General features: G+C 33.1%; 3 pseudogenes; 1 reads left to right on the top strand and 2 right to left on the bottom strand.

Annotated features, from left to right (window-relative positions):
- The first annotated feature begins 12,430 nt into the window (after nt 1–12,430).
- Nucleotides 12,431–15,109, top strand: LOC122011649 (annotated as a pseudogene).
- A 2,071-nt stretch (nt 15,110–17,180) lies between these two features.
- Nucleotides 17,181–17,350, bottom strand: LOC122013077 (annotated as a pseudogene).
- Nucleotides 17,351–17,395: 45 nt separating this feature from the next.
- LOC122013087 lies at nt 17,396–17,542 on the bottom strand (annotated as a pseudogene).
- Nucleotides 17,543–20,661: the final 3,119 nt, after the last annotated feature.

The raw sequence follows: 20,661 nt of genomic DNA, 5'->3' as shown, positions 1-20,661 counted from the left end.
TAATGCATGATTATGTTATGGCATACATCAAAAGAAAATAGCTTTCAAAAGAAAGATTCCTATAACTACATGATGTATGTATGGCATGACATGGTATTTTTGTATTTTTCATGATAAGTCATGAATGCAAAATACAAATAAGATAAAATATGATGTCATGGCATATTATGAGCAAACAATCATGGCAAGGTTTAGCATAAATAAAATATACCTAGATTACCTATCTAAGTATCATTAATCTTAGCTAATCCTAAAACTTAAAACCTTAGATTGCCCAAAGTGCTTCAAGAGAGTGCCAAAGCCTAAGTTTGCATTTCTTATTCCCTTGATTAATTTATGCCAATTAAAATAAACATGTCCTCAAATGTTGGCATATTTCATTTTTCCTCAAGAGTAGCACTTTTAAATTTAAGGCCCGGATTGCCTTAAATTGCCTAAGAACATACCAAAATCCCAACTTGATAGTTCTTATGAATTTCCCAATATGTGCCATTTAAGATTAAAATCAATTCTTCCACCATTTGACACATTTTACTCTTTCAAGGAGTAATCAATAATTCCATTTCATTTTCAAAGGTTAACAAAAACTTTGAAAATGCTCCTTGAGTGTCAATTTCCTCAAAGTTGGGTTAACTACCCTTCTAATCGGAGTTGACACTCTCTAACCCATCTATGGGGTAGAGAAGATGTTCCTAGGAACCCAACACCTATTGGTGCTCCTTGGATGCTCTAGGTACTCACTAGGGATAACTTCCCTAGATACCTTCCTAGTGACCTTGTTGGGCTTCTTAGAAGCCTTGGTCACATTTTCTAGGTCAACTCTAGGAATAACCTCCCTTGTGACCTTGTTTGTGACTTTCTTAGACTTCTTAGAAGTGTTAGTCACATTTATTGCAAAAATACTCTTAGGGATGACTTCCCTAGTATTTTTGGCTTGACCACTAGACCTAGGGTTTGTTCCATAACTATATGGAACCCTATGATAACTAGGCACATCCTTCTTAGCTTTTGGTTTGTATCCCAAACCTTTATGGCCATTGGATGGCTTTGATTTTCCTAAACCTAAGTTATGCTCACTTTGCCCTAATAGGATATTTTCCATCCTTTTTAGGGTCTTTTCAATTTTATCAAGTCTTGACCTCAAGACTTGATTTTCCATTACTAAGTCCTTAGTTTTTGGTTTTCCATTAAGTTCATGAGCATTTTTGTTTCTAGGCTTGTAGCTACAATCCTTAGAGTTCTTGCCTAGACTTTTACCTACATTCCTAGCCTTAGGTGTAGTAGTTTTGGCATGTAGGGCCACATGCTTTTCCTTAAAGCCCTCATGCTTCCTATTCTTATGGTAAATCGCATTAAAATGATAAAAATTAGAACTATCATGCTTTTTACCATAATGTAAAGGAGTAGGCTCAATAAATATTACCTTCTTCTTTACCTGCGAGGCCCCCTTGACTAATGCCTCCTTGCTCCTTGACCATCTTTTTCCCCTTGCGGCCTTGCCTCCGGTAATGCCCCTTTTGATTGCAAGAGAAGCATATGATATGCTCCTTGCTCTTCTTTGTTCCGGGAATGGTCTCCTCGGGCTTCTCCTTGCCCTTTTGCGTCACTTGACCCTTCTTCTTGGCCAAGTTGGGACACTTGCTCTTGTAGTGCCCACTTTTCCTACACTCAAAACATATTATATGATTTTTATTTTAATTGAAAACATTTATACCTCCTTGTGTAAGGGATGGCACTTGCTCCTCCATTTGCTATTTCTTGAATTTGGAGGTGCTTCATCTTCTTCTTCTTCACTTGACCCGGATGTAGGCTTCTCCTTCTTCTTGATCCATCACAAGGATTGCTCCCCCTCAATCCTAGAGGTGCAGAACTTCATCATCTTGATCATGAAACAAGGTATGCTCCCTCCGCATTCCCTTGGGTCTGAGGATGGGCCCTTGGATCTCCTCTTCTTGGAGGTTGAGTATCTCTCAACCTCGGGGTCCTCCTCTTGGTCTTGCTCCAAGAGTCACCCTCTTTGGATTCTTCATGATCTTGTACAGTGGAGGATCTCTTCATGAAGCTTGGCCAATTTGCTCCATAGCTCCTTTGCATCTTCAGGCTTAGTTTTGCAAGGGATGGTGCAGCAATAAATTGACCAAAAGCTTGGTCCTTTGTCATTTACCCTGCACCTTTGGACTTTAACTCCAGGCTCCATTTGCTTTCTTTAGAACTTGCCCTTTGAATTTCCAGGACTGCCGAGAGCCCGCTGCATTAGAGCAAACCATTGCTCTATCTCCATCATAAGAGAAGATTTTCATTCTTGATTTCAAAATCGAAACTCATAGAAATGTATAATTAGAGCCACCCTTGTATTAAATCAAGCCCATCTTGGAATTGCATCTTGAGATTGAGCTTGATAAAGTCTTGAACTTGAAAGATTTTGCTCAACTTCTTCACCTCTAGCTTTTCTTGATATGCTTGGCCTTCCGGCGATGATTGAAGGCGGCCTTTCTATCACACGCTCTTTGAAGGTTGATTTGCACTTGAGTAGAATAGAATTTCTTCTTTTGTTTCATTCGAAAATTTTGCTTCTTCTTTTCCTTTATTTTTCTCCTTATTCTGGAACCAGCAATCTCTTTGGGAATGATTCGGAATCTTACATCTTTTGCACTTGTGAAAGCAATCTTTAGACACGTGGTTCGTCTTCTTGCATATGATACAACCGCCATTGTTATCAGAATTTTGCGATTGCTTATTTTCCCTGTTGTTATTCCTCCACTTTCCTTTGTTGTTGTATTTGGATTTTGGTACTTGCTTTGACTCGAAGGCTTGTTCAGTTAATGAGTCGCTCGAACGATTTATTCGTTGCTCGTGGGCGAGAAGAGATCCCGTCAGTTCGTACATAGTTATTTTCGACAGATCCTTTGATTCTTCTATTGCAGCAGCTACATGATCGAACTTGGATGGAAGTGATCGTAACATTTTCCCGACCACTCTTTTGTCTTCGATTGTATCTCCGCAACTTTTGATTTGATTCACGATTTCAGCCGGGATGAAAAATCATGAACCATTTCTTGCTCTCCCATCTTGAGATTATCAAAGTTTCTCCATAGTGACTGGAGCTTTAAAGCAATCGTCTTTTCCGTGCCTTCGAATTCAAGTCGTAAAATCTCCCAGGCTTCAAGAGCACTTTTTACTCCGAAAATGCAAGGAAAAATGGTTTTACCAATGCCTTGCTGAATATATCGCAACGCCTTTGCATCTTTCTTTTTGAACTCTTTTTGTAGTTTAGCGAAATTCTCGTCACCTTCATCCGGTGGCGTGAGCTCTCCGTTAATCACCTCCCATAAATCAACGGACTCGAAAAAAGTTTCCATTTGGCTATTCCAATATTCATAATACTCGCCTTCGAAGATTGGAACTTGGCCTGGAGAGAATGTGAATAACGAACTTGACGCCATTTGAGAATTATTCACGCTCTGATACCAAGTTTGTGGGTGTATGTATGGCAACGGAAACACGAAAAACTCTTAATATGATTGAAAAAGAGTCTGTTGACTCCTTTAGTAGCTATACTACTTCACGTACAGCTTTTTCCCTTCTGGCTTCCTATTAGAAGAAAACAAGTACTTATAGAGCTAATACAAAATAATTATTTAATTGTCTTATACTTCCAAAGTAGAAGACTACATTTTCCTAAGTTTGAATATTGAATTCAACTCTTCCCATGACTTGTCGTTCAAACTTTATGTTGGTCAAGATTCCAAATTAAATGCCTTTTAACATTATCTTCTTTGATTACGCCTCCTGACCCATATCTTCCTCGCGTATGACACCCTTTAATTTAATTTCCTCAAAAATAATTAAATTACAAAAAGAGTAGTCTAAAATTGCTACGTCATCGGTCAAAACGACCAAAAATCTAATAAACTAATCCTAATTAATAACAAATCTAATAATCTATTATAACGGAAAATATTTTTAAAAAGTTTTCTCCGCAGCCTTCTAGACCTACACGGATTTAAGGATGGAGATTTCAAAATATAAATTTTACCCTTTAATTTAAAAATTATCAAATTTAACATATTTTTTCTTTTTGTAAAAAAATCCTTATATGATAATTGGACAATAATAAGATTATGCGTTGGAATTTAGCCTCAATCCTTCCACACAGGCGACTCTAGTTATCGAACTTCTTGTTGAACTCTTTCACGCATACGTTGCAATTACTTGTTGGCCTGGGTAAAAATAAAGATGACGTCTAATTTTTTTTAAACTATCAAAAGGGCACTCGACATTTATTTTTCATGTATTTGGCAGTCAAGTAACTTGGGCAAAAATCAAGATGATGCTTCTTTTACTAAAACATGAAGGGAACATCCTATTTTTAGTTTTCATTAAAAGACGCCCTTTAATTTTATTCCATCATCTCATATACTATTTAATATTATTTAATATTATTATCTTTCGTCTAAATCTCTCATCTAAATTTTAAATTAGTTAGATATAGTGTAATAGTTACGATTCCGTAAGCGCTATAAATCTAACTAAAGCCGAAATAATGGTATCCTAGAAAGATTCCATGATCTCCATCAGCTTCGAGATCTTTGGCCGAATCAGATTCTTGAAGTCAAGAGCTACGTAGATGTTGATAAAGGATCAGGCTGGTTAAATCCTCATCAGAGGCAGAAGTCATGGAGTGCCGCCACTGAAGCGTGGCGAAGCTGTAACCATCAGAATAACATCGATCCCTTTTAGAGGGTTTATACAGAAATAAACTTCTACGGGACCATTTCGATTTAGGATTATTGGTGAATTCCAAAAAATAAAAATAAAATTTTGTTGGAAAAATATGAATGAAAAGTGGTGGAATGTATAAAAGAGGTTTCATTGTGCAGGTAGTTCCACATTGAAAGTTTCAAGGTTTGATAATTTCTTTATATTGTTTCACAAATATATATATTGCGAACTAATGCACGAGTAGAAACCTTCTTTTGTGTATGGGTGCGTAGGGATGTAAATCCAGGTTCAAATTGCACTGAATATTCGTGTGCGAGCACGATCTACGTGTGCACCCAATAGCAACGAACTAAATTAATGAAGCCAAGATTTTATTAAAAAAAATTATACTTTTTATTAACCATTTATATTTTTTTTCATTAGAAAGAGAGTCTTGGCTCAATAATAAAATTATTACTTTGTGACCAAAAAATTACGGGTTCAAATCCTGAAAACAGTATATTGTAAAAAGTAGAATAACGCTGCGTACATTGGATCATTCCTGAGATCCTGCATAGCAGGAGTTTCGTACATCAAACTATTTTTTTTTTTGTATTTTCTTAATTAAAAATAAAAAAATAGCTAAATTTAGAATATTACACTAAAAAATGCACATATTCTACTTTATTTGAAAAAAGAATATATATATATATATATATATATAACTTTTATTATTGATCAGGAGAAAATAATTAACTTTTTAATATCGAATCGAGTGTGTGTGGATATATTTTTTTTAATGATAAGTATGATTATTTTTTCAACATTTAACTTAAATATGAATTTATTATATAAATATTTTATACTTAAAAAGCCTCAACTAATTCTTTTGACGCCGGAAAGTGATGATAATTTTTAAAAAACAATATCATAAAATCGTGCTAATTTTAAATCAGCATGCGTTAGTTTTTAAAAATAACATATGTACTTTTTCAAATAAATTTTAGTTTATTTTAATTTTTATTCTTTTATAATTAAAATTAAAATATATTTTTTTTATAATTTTATATAAAAATTGAAGAGAGCCTTAATGCAATGATAAAATTATTATTATATGATTAAAAGATCATGAATTTGAATGCTGAAAATAGTCTCTTGTAAAAAGTAGGATTAGACTGTGTATAATGAATCTTTTCCCGAGACCTATATAGCGAGAGATTCGTGTATTGGATTGTCCTTTATTTTTTTAATTTTATATAAAAATTATTATTATTTCAATATTATTATAGCAAAATACACATATTCGTACTTTATTTGAATAATACTAGAAAATAAGACAATGAATTTATTTAAAACACACACACATTTCAATCTAACAAAAATACGAACACTTGCATTTTAATTTGAATAATATTAGAAAATGAAATATAAAATTTACTTAAGAAAAATACACATTTCAATATAACAAAAATGCACATACTCATATTTTAATTTGAAAAACATTAGAAAATTATATCGTATTTGATTATTTTTTAAGGGTGGCAATTCGATTCGGGTTCGGATTGATAGATTTGGATTGGCAGGTTGGCGGGTTGGAAAATGACAACCTGAACCCAACCTGATTATGAATTCGGGTCAAACTATTCGATATGTTTGACCCGTTTAACCTATTTGACCTGTTTAACCCATTGACCCGTTTAACCCGTTTGATCCGTTTAACCCGTTGACCCGTTTAATCCATTTGATCCGTTTAACCCGTTTGATCCGTTTAACCCGTTTGACCCATTTCACTCGTTTGACCCATTTGACCCGTTTGATCCGAACATGACCTGAATTCAATAAAAAAATTTTGTATATTAAATTAAAAATTAAAAATAATATTTATTTACATAAATTGAAAATCCATATCATAAATGATAAATCATAATAACATACTTAGTAACATTGTAATCAATAGCACATCTCTATGTTTAGGGTTTTTAACTTTTTTAAATTTATAATTTTAGTTTAAATTTATAATTATAAACGGGTTTAGATTATAATTGGATCATTTCAGGTTGATCCAAATCTGACTTGTTTATTTATTAGGTCAATTGGGTCGACCCGAATCCGAAACTACCCAATCTTAATATTATTTTTTTCATGTTCGATTCGGATCATATTTTTATATCGGGTAAAAAATTATCACTCCTATTATTTTTTAACTGTCGCTTCGGGCCCCTCGCCAAGATATAATTAGAACTCTTCTGCATCAAGCCGTCCGACCGCTGCGCTCATTGTCCTTGCCCGACAGATAAATCCTGTCGTATCTTCATGATTATCATCGCCTGACATATTCTTCTACGAAGGTGGCGCATAGGACATGTTGTTTAATGGAGCCACCCAAAAATTGTCCTTATCCGTCTGTCGCCTTGTATTGCCACGTCATCGGTCAAAACAGCTCGACTTTCATTATAATTGGGTGAAAGTCCGGCGCGGTTTTCTTAAAATCAAGATCATCCTTGGTAATTTAATGGAAAGTTAGTGGCTACTAATAAAGTCGTCAATTTTAACGTTGATTTACCCGACGAGTGACGTTGCTGCGGGGTTAGGGTTTAGTTTAGTTAAATTAATACAATGTTTCTTTCTTATGCTATCATAAATTTATTGTGTTTGTTTAATTTGTTTATTTTTTTAATGAATTCATCTTGACTGCCTTAATTTACTTTTATTTATTATTATTACTTTTTATTCTTTTTTTATTCGGTGTAAATTTATTATTTACTTTTTTAAATTGTTTTTTTTAATGAATGAATCCAGTCAGTATTATTTATTTTCTTGAATCACGGGCATGCATATTACTTTCCATTTTTATTTTTATTTTTTTTTACAACTGATGTAAATTTATAAAGAAAAAAGTGTTATTTTTTACCAGCTGATAAACTTGATTTTTTTTCCACTTAACGTTTTTGTTTAAATTAAAGTATCTTCGTAAATGGGCGCTTTTAGTGAGTTTGGATTTGATTATTAAAATTAAATCCAAAAAGTCATCCTGAGCTTCTTACTATTAATAATAATAATAATAATAATAATTTTTTTCCGATGTACATGCCAGGTAAGACAATACCACGTCATCATATGACGTGTCTTCGTTAAATTCGCTTAAAATAATAATTCCCGTCCTGTTACATTTTTTAAACGAAATGTTTCGACAACGTTCTTAAAAACATTAAGATCCTGTCATTTGAGCAGTTCGTGTCGGTGTTGCGATCTTCTTCCGAAACTAAACTGCATGAACCTTTGTTAGGAGAAGCAAGAGCTACAAAAAAAAAGGTGGTTTCAATTAATTTAGAAAGGAACAACTTTTTTTAATAATCAGAAGAAAATAAAAATCACCAAAAGAATTAGGTATTAGGAGAAGGATCGCGTACCTTTCTTCCTCTACAGGAATCTGTCTCCAGGAAGCGTCGCGGGGAACAATCTGAGAAAGGTAAGAGCGGAAGAATTTGCGCTCGATTACTTTTTACCTGAGAGAATGGTGCTCTGCTCTCTTAAGTAGAGTTCTGCCGATGTACATGTCAGGTAAGACAATACCACGTCATCATATGACGTGTCTTCGTTAGATTCGCTTAAAATAATAATTCCTATCTTGTTACATTTTTAAATGTAATGTTTCGACAACGTTCGTAAAAACACTAAGGTCCTGTCATTTGAGCAGTTCGTGTCGCTGTTGTGATCTTCTTCCGAAACTAAACTGCATGGACCTTTGTTAGGAGAAGCAACAACTACAAAGAAAATGGTGGTTTCAATTAATTTAGAAAGGAACAACTTCTATTAATAATCAGAAGAAAATAAAAATCTCCAAAAGAATTAGGTAGTAGGAGAAGGATTGCATACCTTTCTTCCTCTCCAGGAATCTGCCTCCAGGAAGCGTCACGGGGAACAATCTGAGAAAGGTAAGAGGGAAGAATTTAAGCTCGATTACTTCTTACACGAGAGAATGGTGCTCCGCTCTCTTAAGTAGAGTTCACCGATGTACATGCTGGTAAGACAATACCACGTCATCATATGACGTGTCTTCGTTAGATTCGCTTAAAATAATAATTCTATCTTGTTACGTTTTTTAAACGTAATGTTTCGATAACGCTCATAAAAACACTAAGATCCTGTTCGTGTCGGTGTTGCGATCTTCTTCCAAACTAAACCGCATGGGCCTTTGTTAGGAGAAGCAACACTACAAAGAAAAGGTGGGTTCAATTAATTTAGAAAGGAACCTGCGCACAACTTCTATTAATAATCAGAAAAAAATAAAAACACCAAAAGAATTAGGTATTAGGAGAAGGATCGCTACCTTTCTTCCTCTCCAGGAATTTGCCTCCAAGAAGCGCCGCGGGGAACAATCTGAGAAAGGTAAGAGCGGAAGATGTTGCGCTCGATTACTTCTTACCCGAGAGAATGGTGCTCCGCTCTCTTAAGTAGAGTTCCGTCGATGTACATTCCAGATAAGACAATACCACGTCATCATATAACATGTCTTCGTTAGATTTGCTTATAATTATAATTCCTGTCCTGTTACATTTTTTAAACGTAATGTTTCGACAACGTTCGTAAAAACACTTAGGTCCTGTCATTTGAGCAATTCATGTCGGTGTTGCGATCTTCTTCCGAAACTAAACTGCATGGACCTTTGTTAGGAGAAGCAATAGCTACAAAGAAAAAGGTAGTTTCAATTAATTTAGAAAGGAAGCCTGCACACAACTTCTATTAATAATCAGAAGAAATTAAAAATCACCAAAAGAATTAGGTATTAGGAGAAGGATTGCGTACCTTTCCTCCTCTCCAGTAATCTGCCTCCAGGAAGCGCCGCGGGGAGCAATCTGAGAAAGGTAAGAGCGGAAGAAGTTGCGCTCGATTACTTCTTACCCGAGAGAATGGTGCTCCGCTCTCTTAAGTAGAGTTCCACTGATGTATATGTCAGGTAAGACAATACCACGTCATCATATGACGTGTCTTCGTTATATTCGCTTGAAATAATAATTCCTGTCCTGTTACATTTTTTTAAACGAAATGTTTTGACAACGTTCATAAAAACACTAAGGTCCTGTCATTTGAGCAGTTCGTGTCGGTGTTGCAATCTTCTTCCGAAACTAAACTGCATGAACCTTTGTTAGGAGAAGCAACAGCTACAAAGAAAAAGGTGGTTTCAATTAATTTAGAAAGGAAGCCTGCGCACAACTTCTATTAATAATCAGAAGAAAATAAAAATCACCAAAAGAATTAGGTATTAGGAGAAGGATCGTGTACCTTTCTTCCTCTCCAGGAATCTGCCTCTAGGAAGCGCCGCGGGGAGCAATCTGAGAAAGGTAAGAGCGGAAGAAGTTGCGCTTGATTACTTCTCACCCGAGAGAATGGTGCTCCACTTTCTTAAGTAGAGTTCCGTCGATGTACATGCCAGGTAAGACAATACCACGTCATCATATGATGTGTCTTCGTTAGATTCGTTTAAAATAATAATTCTTGTCCTGTTATATTTTTTAAACGAAATGTTTCGACAACGTTCGTAAAAATACTAAGGTCCAGTCATTTGAGCAGTTCGTGTCGGTGTTGCGATCTTCTTCCGAAACTAAACTGCATGGACCTTTGTTAAGAAAAGCAACAGCTACAAAGAAAAATGTGGTTTTAATAAATTTAGAAAGGAAGCCTGCGCACAACTTCTATTAATAATCAGAAGAAAATAAAAATCATCAAAAGAATTAGGTATTAGGAGAAGGATCGCGTACCTTTCTTTCTCTCCAGGAATCTGTCTCCAGAAAGCGCCGCGGGGAGCAATCTGAGAAAGGTAATTGCGGAAGAAGTTGTGCTTGATTACTTCTTACCCGAGAGAATGGTGCTCCGCTCTCTTAAGTAGAGTTCCGCCGATGTACATGCTAGGTAAGACAATACCACTGTCGCCTCCGATGATATATCTCAGAATCGACCTTGTTCCTTGATCTATAAAAAGTGAACTAGATGATCCTCTCTCTTGCCACTAATGGATATAATCATCCATTAAAATTGTATACTAAGACTAAAAGCTTGGGTGACGTTGTGCCTATGGACACCTCTCATATTAGGTGACGTCCCACACACCTAAGGGTGTAGTTAAATAACTAGAGGTTTGAGCTGGGCTTAAATTCAATTTGAGCTTTAGTTCTAAAGCATGAGCTTGACTTGTAATGAAATCAAATAGCTTATGAACGAGTCAAGCTCGGGTCAAAAATGACTCATTTAAAAATTTAACGAGTTAAATTTGAACTCAGTTCGAAAATAACTTATTTAAATGTTAAACGAGCTAATTTAGCTAATGAATATGCTTGCGAGCTCGTAAATTAAATAGTGTTAAACTCGAGCTTGACTAATAATATTTTCGAACTCAAAAATAGACTCGAGCTCGGTCCATTAATTTAATTGAATGATTTTTTTTTAACCGAGATCCAAATAGTTGACAATCGGCTTAACTCATTTATACCTATGCAAACCCTGTAAACACCTAATATAATTTTTTGTTTGAAAATATTTTTAGACTTAATATTAAATCATAACCTCTAAACTTAAAAAGTTAAAATCCTAAATGTCTAAACCATAAACATAAAAATAAAAAATAAAAATTGTTGCATGCGCACTGTACAGTCGTATTTATATATACTATTTAAGCAATAAAATTTTTTAAAAAACCAAAAAAACAAACAAAACTAAATAAGTTGTTGCACCATTGGAGGTGTAGGATGATATTTTTCTCTCTCTATCTATTTATTTCCTGCACATCCATCATGGACAATGTACTTAGTATTATTTTTTTTTTAAATTTAAAAAATAATTTTCCATCAATTAAACCCTTCACGTTCTTTCTCAAATCGAATAATTAATGCAATGGTTATTTTCAAATCAGAATATCTTGATTCCATGGGAAATGTGGAAAGCTGTAAAGGCTGAACAAAGGCTACCGGATTCACTGCTGCTGGATAATTGCAAAAGAAGGTCCTGTAATAATGCCCTTGTTGTTTGGAAATTAAAGAGGAAGAAGAAATCAAGCTAAGGACAGTACTATCTTAGTGCTGTTGCTGGGAAATGGGAGAAGCTTGCTGTTACGTTATTGGGTTGCTGTCGGCGAAGGAAGGGAATTAAGAGGGATGCCGTCGATTGAAAGAGGGCAGCAAAGATGGTGCTGTGTAGAGAAGAAGCTGCTGTGAAGAGGAGAAGAAATATAGAAACAGCAAAGATGGTGCTGTGCCGGAGAAGAGGGAGGAAGGAAATAGGGAGGTGGAAGAAGAAAGGGATGGGGTAGCTCGGCACGTGGAAAAAGAGAAAAAATTACTTTATTTTTTAAAAACATTTATGTTAAATTAATTGAATATTTAGCTTGACGCTCAAGTTTTGTTTTTATAATTTATTTAATTTTAAAATTTTCAAACCAAAAGCTATTTTAGGGATATATTGATAATTTATTAATAGAAAATTTAATATTAAAATTAATTTATAAGAAATATAAAAGATTACTTAATTTTTTTTAAAAAATGAAAGTTACTATTTACAAAATTGAAATCCAAATTTAAAAATCTATAATTTACATTTATATAGAATTCAGATTTCATAAATTTCGATTTTATAAAATTTAATATTATAGGAAAGCATTGAAAGGCGGTAAGGGTAAATGAAAATTTTCTATAAATAAAACGATTTAGCTCTCCCAAGTAACTTCATCGATGAGCAAATGGCAGCCGAGGAGGTGGGAGACATCGTATCGCTTCTCTCCACCGACGAGAGGAACTTCCTCATCCGGAATAATGGCGACAAGGTTTGCTTCCTTTCAGTACCCACTTTGTCCTGTTGTAGTTTTGTTTATGAGGAACAAACCTAGCTATCTCTTTGTAATGATATTGATTATTCATCTCAAGTTTTGGCGATTGTAGAGTAAGATATAGGTTGAACACTATCGAATGTTGGGATCTTGTTCTTTGCATATCGATCACTCTAAGCTAAACCTTGCTTTTGGGGATTTTGGCTGGTTCAAGCTAAGAGATATTATGGTCGATCCGATTTTTAGCTATTTGACTAACATGAACTGAGGACTGGATTTTGGTTGAGGGTAAGTACTCTTACGGCATGAAACTTTGACCTATGCGGGCAATCCTTTTTGATCTTTGATGAGATATTTCAGTAGTTTGTGGGAATTGGATGAGAAGGGACTATACAATTAGAGGAGCACTTTGGTTACATTTCTTTCTTCTTTTTTTTTTTTTTTTTGTACCTTCAATTATTTAGAAGTGGAGGTAGTTGAGCATTATTATTTCTTCATTGCACTCAGAATGAAGAAGGAATGTCCTTTCAATTCTCTTTTTATGTTGGCTGCACTTCATAGCTCAATATCCTCTTGCATGTTAACATGAATGCACTTATGAACAGTTTTGAAAATCACGCGACTAATCAGTTCTTTGCTTGTTTAGGTGGCTATTGGTAGTCTCGAAGGGAAAATTATTGCTTTGTACTTCACACGCTTTAAAGCGTCCAATCTCTTCACTCTTAGGCTGATTGAAGTGTATAATGAGCTCTCCTCCCAGGACAGTAACTTTGAAATTATTTTTGTGTCTAAAGATTCTTATGAGGAATTCTTTGATGAGTGCTTCTCAAAAATGCCATGGTTAGCAATCCCATTTTCTGACAGTTGGATGAGGATAAAACTTGAAAATATTTTCCTGGTCATGGCCTTTGATCCCGAACTTATCATCCTTGAAGCCAATGGGAAGGTTCTTAATAGAGAAGGTGTTCAAGCTGTAAGAGAATATGGTACCGAGGGTTTTCCATTTACTATCGAAAAGATGAGTAAACTGATAGAGGAAACAGAGAATGCTAAGAAGGATCAAACTCTTCGAAGTGTCTTAGTTTCACCTTCCCGTGACTACTTGATTGCAAACGATAGATCTAAGGTGATGCAAATGTTCCAGTATTTTTTTGATATGTTGACTAACACAGTAAATGCCTCGACATATACTAAATGCTTAATCAATTATGTCTATTATATGCTGATTTTGATGTAGGTTTCTGTTTCAAATCTCGAAGGAAAAATAGTGGCTTTGTACTTCTCATGCAATGATTGTTGCGCTGAGTACACTCTAGTACTTACAAAAATCTATAGGAAGCTCAAAGGAATTGGAGAGAGCTTTGAGGTTGTGCTAGTGCCCTTGCATGACGAGGAATCCTGTTATGATAAAGCCGTAGAAAGCATGCCCTGGCTTGCATTTCCTTTCAATGACAAAAGATGTGATAAGCTTTCTTGCTATTTTGGTCTCCAGTTATATATATGTTCCACTGTCATCTTGATTGGATCAGATGGGAAAACTATTGATGTTGATTTAATTGAACTTATTAAAGAGTATGGACTTGATGCATGGGAAGCTTTCCCGTTTTCTCAGGAGAAGATGCATGAGTTTTCAGAGAAAGAAAAGGCCAACTTGAGTCGCAGACACTCGAGTCACTTCTGGTTTCGGGTGATCAGGACTATGTCATTGGAAAAAAAGGATTGAAGGTAAAGAATTTTTTTTTTCTTAACATGTAAGCAGCATCCAATTTTACTAACTGAACTTTCCTTTTTTTCGCTGGAGTAGATTTTTCCTTATAATCTGGTACTTGAGCCCGTGTGGTAATATTCTTCCGTTAGGTTCCAGTAAAAGAGCTTGTTGGAAAGACCATACTCCTGCAATTCACATATAATTGGTGTGGTGTCTATGTCAATGAACTGATCGAAGAGTATCACAAGATCAAGAATGTGGATACTGATTTTGAGGTTATCTTCGTCCCCGGCAAATATGATGACGATGAGAATTTATTTAATGAATTCTTCTCAGACATACCATGGTTGGCGCTACCTTTTGATTATGAGAGGAGTGAATTTTTGAATCGTAGATTCGAAATCCATGGCATACCTTCCCTGCTGGTTGCTATAGGTCCTACAGGACGAACAATTACCAATGAAGTCTGGAAGTTGTTGATGATACATGGAGCTGATGCTTACCCATTCACTGAGGAGAAACTCAAAGAGTTGGAGCATCGAAATAAGGAAATGCCAAAGAGGTGGCCTAAGAAGATAAGAAGGCATGACCTCCATAACCCCCAGGATCCTGGCGACCATTATCTCTTCCTTATCCGTTGTTGCTCGACTTATTGCTGTGATCGTTGTGGAGAGCGCGGAGATAGTTGGTCCTACTGTTGCATCGAATGCGATTTTGATCTGCACCCAAAATGTGCACTATGGTGTTTGTGAAGTGAGGAAGAATATATGTGTGTGTTGTGAAGAAAAGCATAACCTTATTTGCCTTGTTCTTTTTATAATAAGTTGGCTAGCTTTGAACCCATTAAACCTTTGATTTTAGACTATTTCCTCAAAGTTTATCTACTGTGTGGATGGATGATGAAAATACAATTTGTGTGATCCATCCTTTGGTTTGTAAAGTGCGGACCAGAGCATCTGACTATGAAAATACATGTTGCTTGGGTAAATAGACATTCGGATTCATATCTATCTTCCATGGGAAATGTGGAAAACTAGAAAGGGCTACCGGATTCACTTCTAGCTATCTTCCTTGTTGCTTGGAAAAGACGAAGAAGAAATTAAGGACGTTATCTCGGTGCTGCTGCTGGAAACTGGGAGAAAGGAGGTGGCGAAAAACAATTAAATGTAATATTTTACCTATTTAATTTACTTTTGTTATTGAATTTTTTTTGTAAAAGAAAATATTTAACATGTGGTTGTGTTTATTGAAAAATGAGTGGAAACTCTATCTAAATAATTTAATAAAAAAAAATAAGAACCTGATAATTAGAGGCAAATGAGGTCATTGTAATGACGCATTGATAGTTGTTTTTCACGAATAATTTAATTTAATTTTAGGGATGTATTGATAAATCCGATAATACCTATATGGCAATTTAATTAATGAATTTGCATTTATTAATAATAAATTTAAAATGATTTTCTACGAATTATATAAAAGTGTACATAATTTTAAAAATATTAAAATATTTTTACTTTCCATGAAATATAAATTTTTTATAATAATTTTTACAAAATTATATGAATCTAAATTTAGATTTCTATTAATTCGAACAATTAAGTTTTGGATTCGTGGAAATATTTTTATAAAAAAATTAAATTCTTAATACTCTATTTTAAAATTTAATGTAAAAAAAATCACAAAAATAAGATTATAGGTTTTATGAAAATTTAATAAAATGAAAGTTCATATTACAAAATTGAAACCCAAATTTTAAGAATATATATTTTACATTTATATAGAATTCAAATTTCATAAAACTAAAATTATTTTTTCCTTTTTAAGTTATAAAATTTGATTTTATAAAATTTAATCATATAGGAAAAGATCGAAAGACATAGGGATATCCAACTAAAGTGTTGGTTGAATTTTTTATTTTAATTTTAAGTTTTAAAGATTTCATTCTTAACTCATCTGTCAATTCAAGCCCGTCTCAGATCAATCCATATAGATTTCTGGCCAAATGGATTGGTTCACTTAAACTTATCTTTCATAAAATTTAAACTAAATCTATTTAAATTATTTGACAGACAGACAAACTCAATGGCTCTAATTAATTTTAAGAGCAATATGATTACGGGCCCACCACTTGGACCTGTCTTTCATAAAATTTTAACTAAATCTGTTTAAATTATTTAACAAGACAGATAATCCAACAAATCTAACCCAAATAGATGGCTCTAACTATTTTTAAGAGCAATATGCTACTGTTATTTAAAATCAATGTCAGACTTTATGTCAATTGGTTCGGACTCCGTAACTTAATTAAACATGCTTATAATTATAATTAGTCATGTATTATAACTACCTTGTATACACTCTTTGTTTTTTCCCTATCCGGTCCATATGGAAATTTTAGTCCAAATGCTTCAATATTGGATCTAGACGTTCTCTCATTACATTTATTGTAGTTTCTTCTCCATGAATATTAAATTGGAATAGTCTCGTTATTAGAAAAAATCTATTTACATATTTTCAAAAAAAAAATAAAAGACTATTTTGTTTCTTATATAATTTATAATAGCGATTGTGCACATGTGTTACATGAGCTAAGTCCTTATACCAAGCGGGACAATGCAGGGAGAGATATGAGGAAAGAAGAATTAGTCTTAACAAATAGTTTTAATTTTTTAGGATTATCCCTACTTTTATTTTTTTTAATGAAGCAAGATTCTAATATTTTTTATAATTTTATACACTTCTTGGGATACATACAAAAAATTGAGATGGGACAACTGTCCCACCAAAGTTATACGTGTCTCCGCCCTTGCTTGTGTGTGTAATATAATACAGTGACGGATCCAAGAATTCAAGCATGGAAGGACGATTTTTACGTGCAACAAGAGACGGTATCCTCTATCTCTACCGGTGGAATCCCATAATACTAGGGGTTCCACCGCCGGTAAGGGGGGGGGGGGGGGGGCGATCGCCGATGCCGCCCCCTGTTGGATCCGCCCCTGATATAATACATAAATGCGTGCAAGTAACATACTCTCTTTTATAAAAATAATAATTTAATTCTTCATATCAGATATTAAATTGATAAGAATAAATATTACACTTAATTTTAGCCAAAAAATTATCCATAAATTGGATACGGGTGCGTTAGGGTGATGCTCGAGAATCCCTAAGAGTGCGCCAGACCCATGCAATAGTATAATGATAAGGTGACACTCAATAAATTGTGCAAAAGAATCCCAGCAATAACATACTCCCTCTTATAAAAATTAATTTAATATAATACTTGATCTTAGCTAAAAAACTAAGAAAAATATGTTTTCTAATATCACCAGCCCAAGGTATTTATAGAACATTCTCTGCTAGCAGTGTTGTCAATTCTAAGATATGAGACTAAATAGAACTCTAGCTTTCTAATTAATTAACGAGAAAAGTTATCAATAATACGCCACAGCTGAGTCTCGAAGTCTAGATCATCGATTGATGTGTTTGTGGAAATTACTAATAAACCTTAGAAATATTTCGATATGAATAATAAAAGGACATTAACGTACTTTCATTTTGGACCTCACCAAAATTAGTTATTAAAGAGAAAGATTCTTAATAAAATAATATATATATATATATATATATATATATATATATAAATATATATATATACATATATATATATAAATATATATATATATATATATATATATATATCTATATATATACACACGAATTTCTATTAGTGTTTCCTGATAAATAATCTTCTTTTTTAAGATTAATATATTTTGGAGTCCTTCTTGAATAAATACAATTTTATGTAAAAATAGAACATCTTGGAATGTGCCGAAAGACTCTATAGATTATCCTTTCATATATTATATTCGATATTAAGAAAAATTGATTTTGGGTTCAAGAGGGACTCATTTTTTTTGATGAAGAAATGGAAACACCACCTTGTTAATTTTTGGTAATATTATTTTCATTTTTGGTGTCAACCATATAGAATTGGTATAAAGAAATTATCAAACTATTCTTTTTATTTTCTGGGTTATTTTTCAAGTGTACAAATGAATTCTTGGATGGTAAGGAATCAAATGCTAGAGAATTCATTTCTAATGGATACTCTTTCTAAAAAATTCGATAATCCTGATTATTCCTCTTATTCGATTATTGTCTAAAGCTCAATTTTGTACCGTATCTGGGTATCTTATTAGTAAACCAATTTGGACCGATTTAGCATATTATGATATTATTAATAGATTTGGGTGGATATGTAGAAAGCTTTTTTATTATCACAGTGGATCCTAAAAAAATAGAGTTTGTATGAAATGAAGTATATACTTTGACTTTCATGTGCCAAAACTTTGGCCCCTAAACATAAAAGTTCAGCACATAGTTTTTTGCAAAGATTAAGTTCGGAATTATTAGAAGAATTCTTTACGGAAGAACATGTTATTTTTTAATCTTTGCTAAAATAATTTATTTTTATTTATATGGATCATATAAATAACATATTTGGTATTCGGATATTATCCGAATCAATGACCTGGTAAATTGTTTATTAGTCACGATATAATACAATACAATATAAATATAAGATCCATAGAAGATGTACAAATGATCTATATTTATACTATAGATCAAGAGAAAAAATATTTAGAGAATTATCATTCTGAAATGCTCATGTAGCGTGTATTGCTTGAATCAACTAAGTAGTTAAAATTCTTATTTGCACTTTATTTTCTTCTCGGGATGTTTTTTAATTTTTATGTATACATAGGGAAAGTCGTGTGTAATGAAAAATGCAAGCACGTTTTGGGGAGAGATTTGTTATGTATCATACCAAAAGAAAAAAAATATCTACTTCATCCGACTAGTTCTGAGTTCGAGTCCCAGGCAACCTATAAAAAATCTCCTAATTGTTCCAAAACTACTAGAAAGAGATTCTTTAACTAGAAAGAATTTTTCATAACTCAATCATGTACGATGGAATCATCAAAGATTTAATCTTTTTAAACTATGTCGGTAACTCACTAGCGGCTCGAGAAACAAAGAGAAGATATATACGAATGAGATATCCAGCAACAAGAAGAATAAAAAGGATTGAATAGAGAAACTCCTGAGCATTTGTTAATGCTACTAGTCATTAGTATAGACAGATAAGATATGAGGGAAGGCTTCCTCGAATACATTAAATTTTAACCTTATGTAATAATACCCTATGCTTTTATTATCTTACCGTCCCCAAGGCAACATACGGATTGTGAAATACAACCACTGTTTATTTATGCAAGTAATATATTAATAAACTAAATTTCATCAAAATATAATCCTATTACATAAATAAAATCGTAAATGATTACACTTAAAAATTTTAAGTACTTGCAAAAAATATTATAGTAGCATACATGTGATAAAAACAGGTAATTCGTTCCTCTCTGTTAAGTACAAGTGATCAAGATATAAAAACAATATATCAAATACATCAAATTTTGACTTAAAAATTTCATCTCATGTGATGATATCTCATGGGTTAATTATCACACGGTCCAAGGAGACTACAGTAGCATCATACATGACAGTGTGATATACGCAGGCCCGGCTGGCCTATGCCTAGGCCTAATTTTATTGGGGCCTATTAATTAATTAATTAAATATATTAAAAAAATTAAATTAACATCATTAATATTAATTAATTATAAATGTCTGATTAATTCATTAATGACACCTTGTCAATTAATTCATTATCGATTCCACTTCCTATTTATACCTTGTACTTATCTTTATTTCCTCATTAATTGTCTATCATAATTTTATATGAGATATTATTCTACCTTAAATATAATTCATTTTTAAATTGACATATTTCTTTCTTTTTTTATTATTACTCCTATTCTCATTTTATTTTGCAATTAGTAATACTATTTTTATAAAACCTAATGAATTCTTTTCTCCTCAATATTTCTTAAAAATCCTAATAGTTCTCTCATCAGTGCATTGTGCCCTTTTCTTTTTTCATCAACGATTTTGCATGTTTCTTCTTCCTCACCGATGATTCTCGCAGAGAACGTCTTTCTCTTCCTTTGCCGATAATATTTCTTCCTCGCTCTTTTTTTTATTTCTCGATAATAATATGAATTAGAGATTTTTTTTTATCATAAAATACAAAATAAAATGCATTAGCAAAATTAAATTTTTTAAAATTAAAATTAATAAAATCTATTTGACATTCTAACTTAAAAGATTAAATAATTTAATAATTTTATTAATAAAAAATAAAATTATTATCAAAATACCCGTCAGAAAACTAAATTTTATATCAAAAATTATTTTTTAAAAAAATAATATTTAATTCTTTTTAATAACTAATTTTAAAAATATTTTTTTTAAATTTATTATTTTCGGTCCCAAATCTAAATGAAAAATGTTAAAGAAAATTAAAAAT

This window comes from Zingiber officinale, chromosome 8A (assembly GCF_018446385.1).
Source record: "Zingiber officinale cultivar Zhangliang chromosome 8A, Zo_v1.1, whole genome shotgun sequence".
NCBI lineage: Eukaryota > Viridiplantae > Streptophyta > Magnoliopsida > Zingiberales > Zingiberaceae > Zingiber > Zingiber officinale.
Note: the sequence above shows the minus strand (reverse complement) of the source record. Positions and strands in the feature narration are given on the sequence as shown.